This window comes from Theropithecus gelada, chromosome 3 (genome assembly GCF_003255815.1).
Source record: "Theropithecus gelada isolate Dixy chromosome 3, Tgel_1.0, whole genome shotgun sequence".
NCBI lineage: Eukaryota > Metazoa > Chordata > Mammalia > Primates > Cercopithecidae > Theropithecus > Theropithecus gelada.
The window spans coordinates 20405047-20416620 of NC_037670.1; the positions used below are offsets into that span (position 1 = coordinate 20405047).

At 46.5% G+C, this 11574-nt stretch overlaps 1 long non-coding RNA gene across 1 annotated transcript in view; it reads left to right on the top strand.

The window, feature by feature from the left end:
- LOC112621799 overlaps positions 1-11410 on the top strand; it is a 29525-nt gene extending 18115 nt beyond the window's left edge. The window contains exon 2 of the long non-coding RNA XR_003118773.1: positions 9982-11410. This is a non-coding gene — a long non-coding RNA (uncharacterized LOC112621799). The remainder of the gene's footprint in view (positions 1-9981) is intronic.
- The last annotated feature ends 164 nt before the right edge of the window (positions 11411-11574 follow it).

Here is an 11574-nt window from a genome sequence, read left to right on the forward strand (position 1 = left end):
AGCCAAAAAAAACTTTTCTTTTGAGCTATTTACAGCTTTTAACAATTGAGTAAAATACTTCTGTGAAAAAACTTGGAGCCTATTTGATTCTCTCTATCTGATTTCTCTAGAATTTGGGAACTATTTGTGAGTATTCTAAACTTATGGTAATATAGTTATTTACGTAAGTGCAATAAGAATGGTGTTTTTTGTTTGTTTTTGTTTTCTATTTTTTGGGTTTTTTTGGCAAGAGGATGCAGTTGGAGAAACTGGTTATTTTACCAAGGCTTTGACTGGAATGGCATGCTTTCCTTTAAGGAATCAAACCTGACTTGTAGAGCCAATAAAATCCCCTTGGGAAAACTGGCCTCATACCTTGTCTACACACTCCCTGTACAGATTTCCTAACCTGCAATGAGTAAAGAATGTCACTTTCTAACAGGCCCAGGAGCCCCAAGTTATTTTGGAACCTCAAGAGGAGAGAAAATTTCCCAACTCACAGGTATTTGAGGGTACAAAATCATAGCTGGGCTTGGCTTTAAAAAAGTCTTATCTGAGATTCCTTATGAAACAGAGTTCCATCAAAGCCAATTTGAAAAGCCTATGTGAAACATAATTATTCTTGCTGTGCTATATGCAAGTAATCAGGTCAAGAATAATAAGACTGAAGTTTATTCTGCAAACAAATTAGTCCTGTCATATTTGTTTTCAACAAAAATGAGGACTAGAGAGAGAAAAATTGTTTCAAAAATTATAGTACCTACTATTAGATTCTAGTCTAATAGTACCTACTATCAGATTATAGTCTCCTCAGTTGTTTCTAAGTTTTTGTCTGCATTTTATACTAACCCTGCTTATTCCCATGAGCCAACCAGTGATCTCTGCCTGCAGCTAAGAAGAAACAAAAGGGATTGGCCATCAAGCTCCAGATGATCCTCAGTGAGTGATATCATCCTCTCAATATTCAAGAGATTCCTTTCTACATAGGACCCCTAGACTGCCATCAGTGAGGCAGGAAGGAGGCAAAATCCTGCCCCTGTCTGCCTTGGACTTGGATAGACACTGCTTTCACCAATCCTTGGAGTCACCCTCCTACCCTATCAGCTAGCAAGAGGCCAAGACCCAGAGAACCACCACTGCCCCTTTGTCAGTGGGAAGCAGTCACAGAAGACTGACCTTCATCCATTTCTCCCACAGATTTGCAGTGTTGGGCTGTTGAGGGGGAAAAGGTGACAGGCATGAGTGGGGCAGGAGAGGGCTCTCCCCCATCCCCTAGGAATGTCAGGTGGTGGTCCAGCAATTATCACATTGCCTGTCTGAAATGGATAAATTGGCAGCTGGCACCAGGTAGAGTCCATTTCCTGAGGCTCCACACCTGTTGCAGTAAAGTGTTCATTGAATACAGGCACCAGGGAGAGGCAACTTCCTGGCCATGTGCATTAAGGGACAAAATGGTGGACTGTGACCTTCCAGGGGCACACCACAGGAAAAGGGAAGAAAGTCTCAGAGGGGCATGCCTCTGAGCTTCTCATCACACTGTGTGTGCTCACCTCCCAAGGGTAAGGAGGGCACTGTGTATGCGGGCAGCCCACCCGAAGGGAAGAACCATGGGAAAGGAGCCAGCCTGGAAAGTCCTAGGATCACGGTTAAACACTGCACTTGACCTTCATGTGTCCACTTGGGTCTCTTCCAAGTGTATTTTTCTTTCTTTCCTGTTCTAAAGCCTTTTAAAAGAAACTTCCATTCCTGCTCTGAAAGTTGCCTCGGTGTCTTTTTCTGCCTTGCACCCCTCAGTCTAATTCTTTCTTCTGAGAAGGCAGGAATTGAGGTTGCTGCAGACCCGTAAGGACTCACTGCTAGTAACTCGGATACTTCTACTGGTAACATATTTGGTACCAAGAGACTTGGATATTTTCCACCCCTGATAGGACCACAGCATACAAAAGAAAAGTTGATAGGATTGTGTAAGTTGAAATGTTTAAACAGGCTTTATGCAAAGCCGTTGTGACTCCCTTGCCAAAATGTTTTATGAAAGTGGGTCTAGTATCTAACTGTGGGGCATTTCTCCTGCTTAGTACTATAAAACTGAAGGCACGTAGATCCACCCTTTGAGCTATGTTAATTGGAAATGCTAAATGGGAATGTGAAAGGAAAATAATCTTGGGACCCCAAAATCATTAAGCTAAAGGGAAAAGTCAAGCTGGGAACTGCTTAGAGCAAACCTACCTCCCAATATATTCAAAGTCATCCCTTTGCTCACCGAGATAAGTGCATATCTGATTGCTTCCATTAGAAAGGCTAATCAGAAACTCAAAAGAATGCAACCACTTGTCTCTTATCTACTGATGACCTGGAAGCCCCCTCCCCACTTCAAGTTGTCCCACCTTTCTGGACTGAACCAATGTACATCTTACATATATTGATTGATGTGTCATGTCTCTCTGAAATGTATAAAACCAAGCTGTGCCCCAACCAGCTTGGGCACATGTTGTCAGGACTTCCTGGGGCTGTGTCATGGGCACATGTCTTTAACTTTGGTAAAATAAACATCCCAAATTGCCTGAGACCCATTTCAGATATTTGGAGTTCACAGGAACTAGTACGATTGCCGGAACCCACAGAGTGTAGAGTAGAAGTTGGAGTGCTGGTTGAGACACATTCTCCATTTGACAGCCCTTTGTGGAGTGTTTACAGGGGTTTATGGCAAAAGCCTGTGAGCACCTCCCAACTACAGCTACAAGTTTCTGGACTAGAGAATTCCACCTAAGGGCATTTATTGCCTTGCTATGGGACGTTAACTGAAGATACCCCATTCTAATGAAATAATGGTGCCTAAGAGTTCCATGGCAAGATGAAAATGGTTTACATAAAATCTTGCTACCTGGGGAGTATGAGGAGGAGATACTCACAGACAGTAGGCCTCTTCTTTTCCCTAGGACTGACTCTGGAACTGCATGAGGAGCTGCTGGATTCAACAGTGACTGACGAACAGCTCTCACCTGATGCACAAAGACCTGCTTGGCTTGCAGATGGCAGCTCCAAGGTGAGCAAAAAGACATATTGTTTGGAAAGCTGCTCTGATTGAAGAAGAGTCAAGAAAACTTTTCTCTTTTGAGCTATTGATAGCTTACAATGATTGAGTAAAGTGTATTTTTTTTTTGAGACTGAGTCTTGCTCTATTGCCCAGGCTGGAGTGCAGTGGTGAAATCTCAGCTCACTGCAACTTCTGCTTCCCGGGCTCAAGTGATTCTCATGCCTCAGCCTCCTGAGTAGCTGGGATTACAGGCATCTGCCACCACACCTGGCTAAATTTTGTATTTCTAGTAGAGATGGGGTTTCACCATGTTGGCCAGGCTGGTCTCGAACTCCTGACCTCAAATGATTCACCTGCCTTGGCCTCCAAAGTGCTGGAATTAAAGGCATAAGCCACCATGCCTGGCTGAGTAAAGTATATTTTTGTGAGCAAAATTGATCCCTCTCTCTGTTTTAGTTATCCAAAACTTGAAAATCATTTGTGAGTATTCCTATTTTATGGCAACATAGTTATTTGCATAAGTTCAGTAAGAATCTGCTTTCTTACTGAACAGGACACAATTAGAGACACTGGTCATTTTATTAAGGCTTTGGTTGGAATAGCATATTTTGAGACACGACAGGACTGAGAAACTGAGGTTGACTTTGGAGCCAACAAAAAGGCCCTTGGAAGGACTGCCGTGGTGCCTTTGTCTAACCTTCCCTTACAAGGTTTCCCACCTATGGTAAGTAAAGAATGTCACTTTCTAACAGGTCCAGGAAACTCAAGCTATCTTGGGACCTCAAGAAGAGGGTAATTTGCACAGGGATTCTAAGCACAGTGTGATGTCAAATCCTCAGCTCGGCTTCTGGCCTCAAGACTTTTAAAAAGTTGAATCCACAATTCCTTATAAAAGTTCCAGCAAAACAAACTTAAAAGTAACTTATAGAGTTGGTCATTTGCTACATTTTATGCAAATAACCAGGCCAAGTATTGTTGCAGGAATCAGGAGGATGAGAGAGACCTCAGGGTAAAGCAGGAGGATGTTTATTGAGTGCACTCAGACCTAGCGGACTTAACATCTGGAAAACTGGGCCCAGAACAAAGACAGCACTTGACTTTTGTACACGCTTCATGAAAGGGGGTGGGCTAGCTTGAAGCAGGCTCACAGCAGTGTGAAAGCAGGGATACAGAGGCAGGACAAAGACAGTTAATCAAATTGTAACAGGTTCATAACTCAGGATTACACATGACCGTTGCCAAACAACCTAGATGTCTGTTATCCAGGTTTTGCTCCAAAGAGTCTTACACTGGTTTATCTCATAACCTTCAGTATGGTGCCCAGACAGCTGTAGTTCAGGCCTGCTCAGGCTTCTCATGACCTTCACTGTACTTCTTAGATAAAATAGAATACTTGAAGTTACTAGTTACAGAGAACAAGAATTTATAAACTCATACTATAAAAGAAAGGAAAATGTGTTTTTCTCCTCCTTATGTTGAGGGAGTTCTGGGAGAGTCTCCAGAGCACATTCCTTTGTGTCCTAGCTTCTCAGATAGTGTTTATCAAGACTTTTCCTGAGTCTGGGTCTTGCCTGCTACTGCCTTTGGGATGAGTCAGCCTAATACAGGAAAGCTTAATTCTCTTTCTTTTAATTTTATTTTTCTTTCTTTCTTTAATTTCCCACCTCAGTATAATGTGGCCAAAGTTTATTATGCAAATAAATTGGTCCTAATATAATTTATTCTTGATAGAGATGAGGAAACTGGAGAGAGAATATTTATTTATTTATTTATTTATTTATGGGATGGAGTCTTGCTCTGTTGGACAGGCTGGAGTGCTGTGGTGCAATCTTGGCTCACTGCAACCTCTGCCTCCCAGGTTCAAGCTACTGGAGAGAGAAAAATTTAGATTCTAGCCCTGACCATTCATTGTGTTTGAGTTTTTATTATTTGTCTACAACCTGGGCTAATCCTGGATTATTTCTTGGCTACAAGAAGTCTTTGAGAAAGAACCAGATTTTGGCTGGATGTGGTGGCTCACACTTGTAATCCCAGCATTTTGGGAAGCCGAGGCGGGTGGATCACGTGAGATCATGAGTTTGAGACCAGCTTGGCCAACATGGTGAAAACCTGTCTCTACTAAAAATACAGAAATTAGCCAGGCATGGTGGTACATGCCTGTAATCCCAACTACTTGGGAGGCTGAGGTAGGAGAATCGCTGGAACCCAGGGGGCGGAGATTGCAGTGAGCTGAGATCGTGTCATTGCACTCCAGCCTGTGCAACAAGAGCAAAACTCCATCTCAAAACAAGCAAGCAAACAAACAAAAACAGACAAAAAAACCCAGGTTTTAATTTTCTTCATGATGCTTTTAGTTGGCTCCTTAATGGGATAAGTTCTTTTTCATTGTTCTGGCACACAAATTCTTATTTGATTGTAAATCCTGTGTGCAAATTATTAATGTTATGTATTTCTCATTGACTTCTTCTGAGAAAACCAGGGTCTTGGTATTCTGAAGACTAGAGATGATTCAGCAGGTCCTGTGAATCCCCCCCATTTAGAATCCTGCTGGGCTACTTTCTGTTGCCAGTGCACTGCTATTAAAAAAATACCATACCGGCCGGGCGCGGTGGCTCAAGCCTGTAATCCCAGCACTTTGGGAGGCCGAGACGGGCGGATCACGAGGTCAGGAGATCAAGACCATCCGGGCTAACACGGTGAAACCCCGTCTCTACTAAAAATACAAAAAATTAGCCGGGCGTGGTGGCGGGCGCCTGTAGTCCCAGCTACTTGGGAGGCTGAGGCAGGAGAATGGCGTAAACCCGGGAGGCGGAGCTTGCAGTGAGCTGAGATCCGGCCACTGTACTCCAGCCTGGGTGACAGAGCGAGACTCCGTCTCAAAAAAAAAAAAAAAAATACCATACCAAGCACCCTCCCTCAAGGCTCAGGGACCATCGTGGAAGAGGAGGGCACCTTAGATTGTAAGAGCTGGATTGGGGGGCGGAGTATGGAGGCCATGGCAACTCCATCATGGAAGATAATCAGCCATGCTGGCTTCTGATTAACCACAGTTCCAGGAAGGCCTCTAAGATTTCCCGTTTATCTACTGTTCCTTGCCTAAGAGCAGGTGCCATAAATCCTGCCCTTAGGTCAGACAACGTGGATGTTATCATACTTCAGTTGTCTCATATATCCCTTCTGAATCACATATACTCCTCCTCTATGGTATATAAGCCCTGGGTAAGGGGGTGATGGGTGGATCCAGGGGGAATCCACCATCTAGTCTCACCACCCGAGACACAAACATGAAGCCACCTTTGCAAAAATTATAACAGAAAATTATGGCAGTGAAGGAAATCTGATCTGGCCAACCCCCATCTTGCCTTTTGACTTCAAGCTGCCTTTAATTATTCCTGGGCTTGGGTCAAGCTCACTCTGGGAGACATTTATAGTTTAAGTGATAATAGCCTCTTCTCAAAACTCAGTTGTCTTTGTAAAGCTAATGAGAGACCACCAGGTTAGGAGGATAGAGAAGCCTGGTAGACAGAGACGATTGCCAGCCACTATTTTGGAGGTCACAAGACATGCAACTTCTCCAATTACTCCTGCAGATAGCGTCACTATTGCAGAACCCAAGATTGGCCTTTGAGGTATCATTTCAGGGTTTTTTGCATGTCTAACACTGATAGCTCCATCTGGCCCCACTCACTGATGGCTCTACCCACCAACCACTCCTGTGGTCCCACCCAGAGGCAATTCAGCATGCAGGAGAACCATTTCCCACACCCCTATTATTGCACCTACAACCAATCAGCGGCAAGCACCCATTGCCTAGCCACCCCAAATCCTTCCCCCAAAGCTTTTCTTTTCTTTTCTTTTTTCTTTCCCTTCCCTTCCCTTCCTCTTCCCTTCCTCTTCCCTTCCTCTTCCCTTCCTCTTCCCTTCCTCTTCCCTTCCTCTTCCCTTCCTCTTCCCTCCCTCTTCCCTCCCTCTTCCCTTCCTCTTCCCTTCCTCTTCCCTTCCTCTTCCCTTCCCTTCCTCTTCCCTTCCCTTCCCTTCCCTTCCTCTTCCCTTCCCTTCCTCTTCCCTTCCCTTCCTCTTCTCTTCTCTTCTCTTCTTTTTTCTTTTTCTTTTTCTTTTTCTTTTCGAGATAGTCTCCCCCTGTCACCCAGGCTGGAGTGCAGTGGCATGATCTTGGCTCACTGCAACTTCCACCTTCCGGGTTTAAGTGATTCTCCTGCCTCAGCCTCCCCAGTAGCTGGAATTACAGGCGCACGCCACCACACCTGGCTATTTTTGTATTCTTAGTAGAGATGGGGTTTTATCATGTTGGCCAGGCTGGTCTCAAACTTCTGACCTCAAGTGATCTGCCCCCTTGGCCTCCCAAAGTGCTGGGATTACAGGTATGAGCCACTGCATCTGGCCCCAAACTATCTTTGAAAAATCCAACCCCCACATTCTCAGGGAGGCTGATGTAAGTAATAATAAAACACAGTCTTCTGCTTAGCAGGCTCTATGTGTGTAAAACTCTCGATTGCAATTCCCCTGCCTCGATTAATTGGCTCTACCTGGGCAGCAGGAAAATAAACCCACTGGGTGGTTATAGACATGGTTTCTCTTCATGCGTTCCTATTAAATGTTTCTTTCTGAGAAACTGGATTTGGCAACCTGTTTCTTCTGCCTCTCAGCTTCCTTGGATTCTGGGGTAGGTTTGCGTAGACCTGCCCACCACAGAACAATGGCTCAATAAGGTCTTGCACTAGTAATTAAGTTTTCCAGAAAGTAAATGTTCTTCCTTATCTTCCTATGTCTCAGTCCCCTTGATGAAGCCCTTTCAGAGGGCAGTCCTGTATGCACAGAATTGTCATGGCAGATGGCAGAGAGGAAGCAATCTCTTCTTCCAAGGCTTTAGAAGGGGGCTTCCTGGCGTGGGTATACTATGTAAGGCCCCAGACCGACCAGATGGTTACAGTCTATGGGAAGTCCTGGAGGTCTCACCATGGACCAAAGGCACATGACATGCATTGGCAAGAAAAGCACCAGCTTCACTGTCAGTGGTGGTCTCCTGGGTAGGCCAGGGCTCACTGTAGGAAAGTCCATCAGAACAGCTCACTGGGAGCAATAGAGATAAAAGGACACCAGAACAATAGAGGCCAGGTGCTGTGAAAGCACGCTTGTGCCGCTCCAAATTCTCAAGTTGAAACGCTAACCCCTAAGGTAGTGGCATTAGGACCAGGGGCCTTTGGGAGGTGATTAGGTCATGGGAGTGGAGCCCTCAAGAATGGCATTAGAGGCCCCATAGAGAGACCCCTCACCCTCTTTCTACCATGTGAGGCCACAGCAAGAAGGCACCATCTTTGAGCCAGAAAGTGGGCCTTCACCAAATCTGCTTTGATCTTGCCAGAACTGTGAGGCATAGACTTGTGTGGGTTTTTGTGTTTTGTTTTGTTTTGAGACGGAGTCTCACTCTGTCACCAGGCTAGAGGACAATGCTGTGATCTCGGATCACTGTAACCTCCACCTTCCAGGTTCAAGTGATTCTCCTGCCTCAGCCTCCCGAGTAGCTGGGATTACAGGTGCCTGCCACCATGCCCAGCTAATTTTTGTATTTTTAGTAGAGACAGGGTTTCACCATGTTGGCCAGGCTTGTCTCGAACTCCTGACCTCAGGTGATCCACTTGCCTTGGCCTCCCAAAGTGGTGGGATTACAGGCATGAGCCACCGTGCCTGGCCCACTTGTGTTGTTTATAAGCCTACAGTATTCTGTCATAGCAGCCCATGGCGACTAAGACACCTGGGGTCAGTGCTTAACTGTCAGAAGACCAATGGGTGTAGTTATCGCAGGGAGCAGAAAGGTCAGAGTGGCAGCCAAATGGGCCCAACCTACAGAGTTTATGAAGATAGTTAATAGAATGTAGCACCCTTAGAGGCAAAATATATGTGGAGGCAACAAGGGTGCTACTCAGTTGGACCCATCAGAAGCAAATAAGGACAGATGACCTAGGAGATAAGGACAGAGACCCTATTAAAAACTCACAACCTCTGCTCAGTTTCTGGACCTGAGCCAGTTTATAGGCCTGATCTGTTGACTAAAGAGAAGGCTGAGTGCTTGGGAGAAAGGACCACACAACACTACAGCAAGTGAACTTGATAACAATTTTCCCATTCCTTCCTCAAAGAGAACTACAGCCATTTGTATGGGCAATTTATATATCAGGGAGAGGGGAATATCCAAATATTTTAAGGACAGCTAGATATGGTTAGAGTTGACAATGATATCTAAAGACTCAAAATGTCATCACTGCCCCCCTTTTGAAGATGGGGTACAGCGGAGACAGGTAATAGAGTCTTGGCAAGGACTGTCTTGCAATGGGCTCACTGGGTCCAGGACTCTCACTCCCTGCATGGCCGTGTCCCTGGTTCCCATGTTCTAATTAAGGTAGACAAACTTAACAGTTGGTACTTTGAGTCTTGGCCTATGGGGTAAGAACAGTCATCGTGGGAAATGGCAAATGGAAGCCTCTGAAAATGCCCCCACCTCTGGCTAAGATAGTAAATGAGAAACAATATTGCATCTCCAGGTGGGGGGAGTGATGGAAATCAGTTTTACTCTTTTTTTTTTTTTTTTTTGAGATGGAGTCTTGCTCCTCACCCAGGCTGGAGTGCAGTGGCGAGGTCTTGGCTCACTGCAACCTGCAACTTCTGCCTCCTAGGTTCAAGAGATTCTCCTGCTTCAGACTGCCGAGTAGCTGGGATTACAGGTGCCTGCCACCACGCCCAGCTAATTTTTACATTTTTAGTAGAGACAGGTCTCACCATGTTGGACCAGGCTGGTCCCCAACTCCTGACCTCAGGCAATCCGCCTGCCTCAGCCTGCCGAAGTGCTGGAATTACAGGTGTGAGCCACCATGCACAGCCCTCAGTTTTACTCTTAAGGAGCTGAAGGATGGGGGTGGTGGTCTTCGATATGTCTCTATTTAATTTACCAGGCTGGCTTCTGCAGAAACAGAAGACTCCTGGAGGAAGAGAGTGAACTTCAGCAAGTTACCCCAAGGAGAATCCACAGTGGCAGCTGCCCTGCCAGGCACGGGATCTCAGTCAAGGTGGGTCAAACAGCCTCAGGTGTGTGCTCTGCCCCACTGAGATGGCGAGTGCATTCTTTTCTATTCTTATGAGGAAAGAGCATCAGAAAGAGCCTGCATTCGCATAGGATGAATAACAGTGGACCCTGGCTTTGCCTCAGGGTTACGTGCTAATAACCCATGTGTTCTATGCCCTAAGGAAGCCCAGAGAGAGCTGGACAAGCTGGACATCCCAAAAAGCATGACACTGGCCCACCACATTGATTACATTGCGCTGGTCGGGTGCTAACCAAGAAGTGGCTAACATACTGGGAGTCTTGGTAAGATGCCTGAGTGCCTGCAGCTGGCAGACAAATCCTACGAACATTCTGGGAACTGCCACTAATAACACTCTTGCCGGGGAGGTCCCATAACCAGGAGCATACGGGACCTCCCATCCACAGCAAAGAGCCAATTATTGTATCTTGCATCTCCCCCGACCAAGAGAGACAGAAAATGCCAGTACGCCTTCTGTAGGCAGCACATCCCACACCCGTGAAGACCACTCTAGTCTATGTACCATTGATACGAGAAGCTGTCGGCCTTCACTGAGCCTGTAGCAGGTCGAGGCTGCAGTGTGGGCAGCCCTGTGACTCAGGCCCTGCAGCTGGTCAGACCCTGTGTTATGAGAGGTATCCGACGTGGGAAAGCAATGCTGTGTGTTCATGGCAAGCCCCTATGCCAGAATCGCAGTGCAGGCCCCTGGGATGCGGGAACAAAGCCATGCCATCTGCGGGAGAGGATTCTGCAAAACATTCTGAAAAGTCCCTGCTGATGTGCTCCTGGGGTCTGGGGGGACGGAATACCTGATTGTGCATGTGGACCTGCTCAGATGAGCTGGATTCTGTCACGCCCCTGGGTCATGAGGTTGGGGACTCAGAAATAACCCATTACAGGTGGGAGGGTGCGTGTGGCAGAAGCAGGAGCAGGAGGCCAAGCAGTGGCGGTCGCCCAGTACCCTGCCACGCTCCACAGCAGTCCTCAGAGCCCCAGTGGAGGAACCTTCCGGTGAACTGAAGAGGGAGGGACAAGCCTGGCCTTAGTTCATGGAGGTGTCTGCTTTGCCTGTTGGACCAGCCCAAATCACCCGGCTGCCATACTCCAGTCTCACCAGGCTGCCCTTTCAAAAGCGTGATATGGTTTGGCTCTGTGTCCCCACCCAAATCTCATCTTGAACTGTGATCCCCAGGTGAGGAGGGTAAGACCTGGTGGGAAGTGATTGGATCACGGGGGCGGTTTCCCCCACGCTGTTCTGGTGATAGTGAGGGAGTTCTCATGAGATCTGATGGTTTTATAAGTGCCTGGCAATTCCCCTGCTTGCACTTGTCTCTCTCACCCACCACTATGTAAGACGTGCCTGCTTCCCCTTCCTCCATGATTGTAAGTTTCCTGAGGCGTCACCAGCCATGCAGAACTGTGAGTCAAGGAAACCTCTTTTCTTTATAAATTACCCAGTCTTGG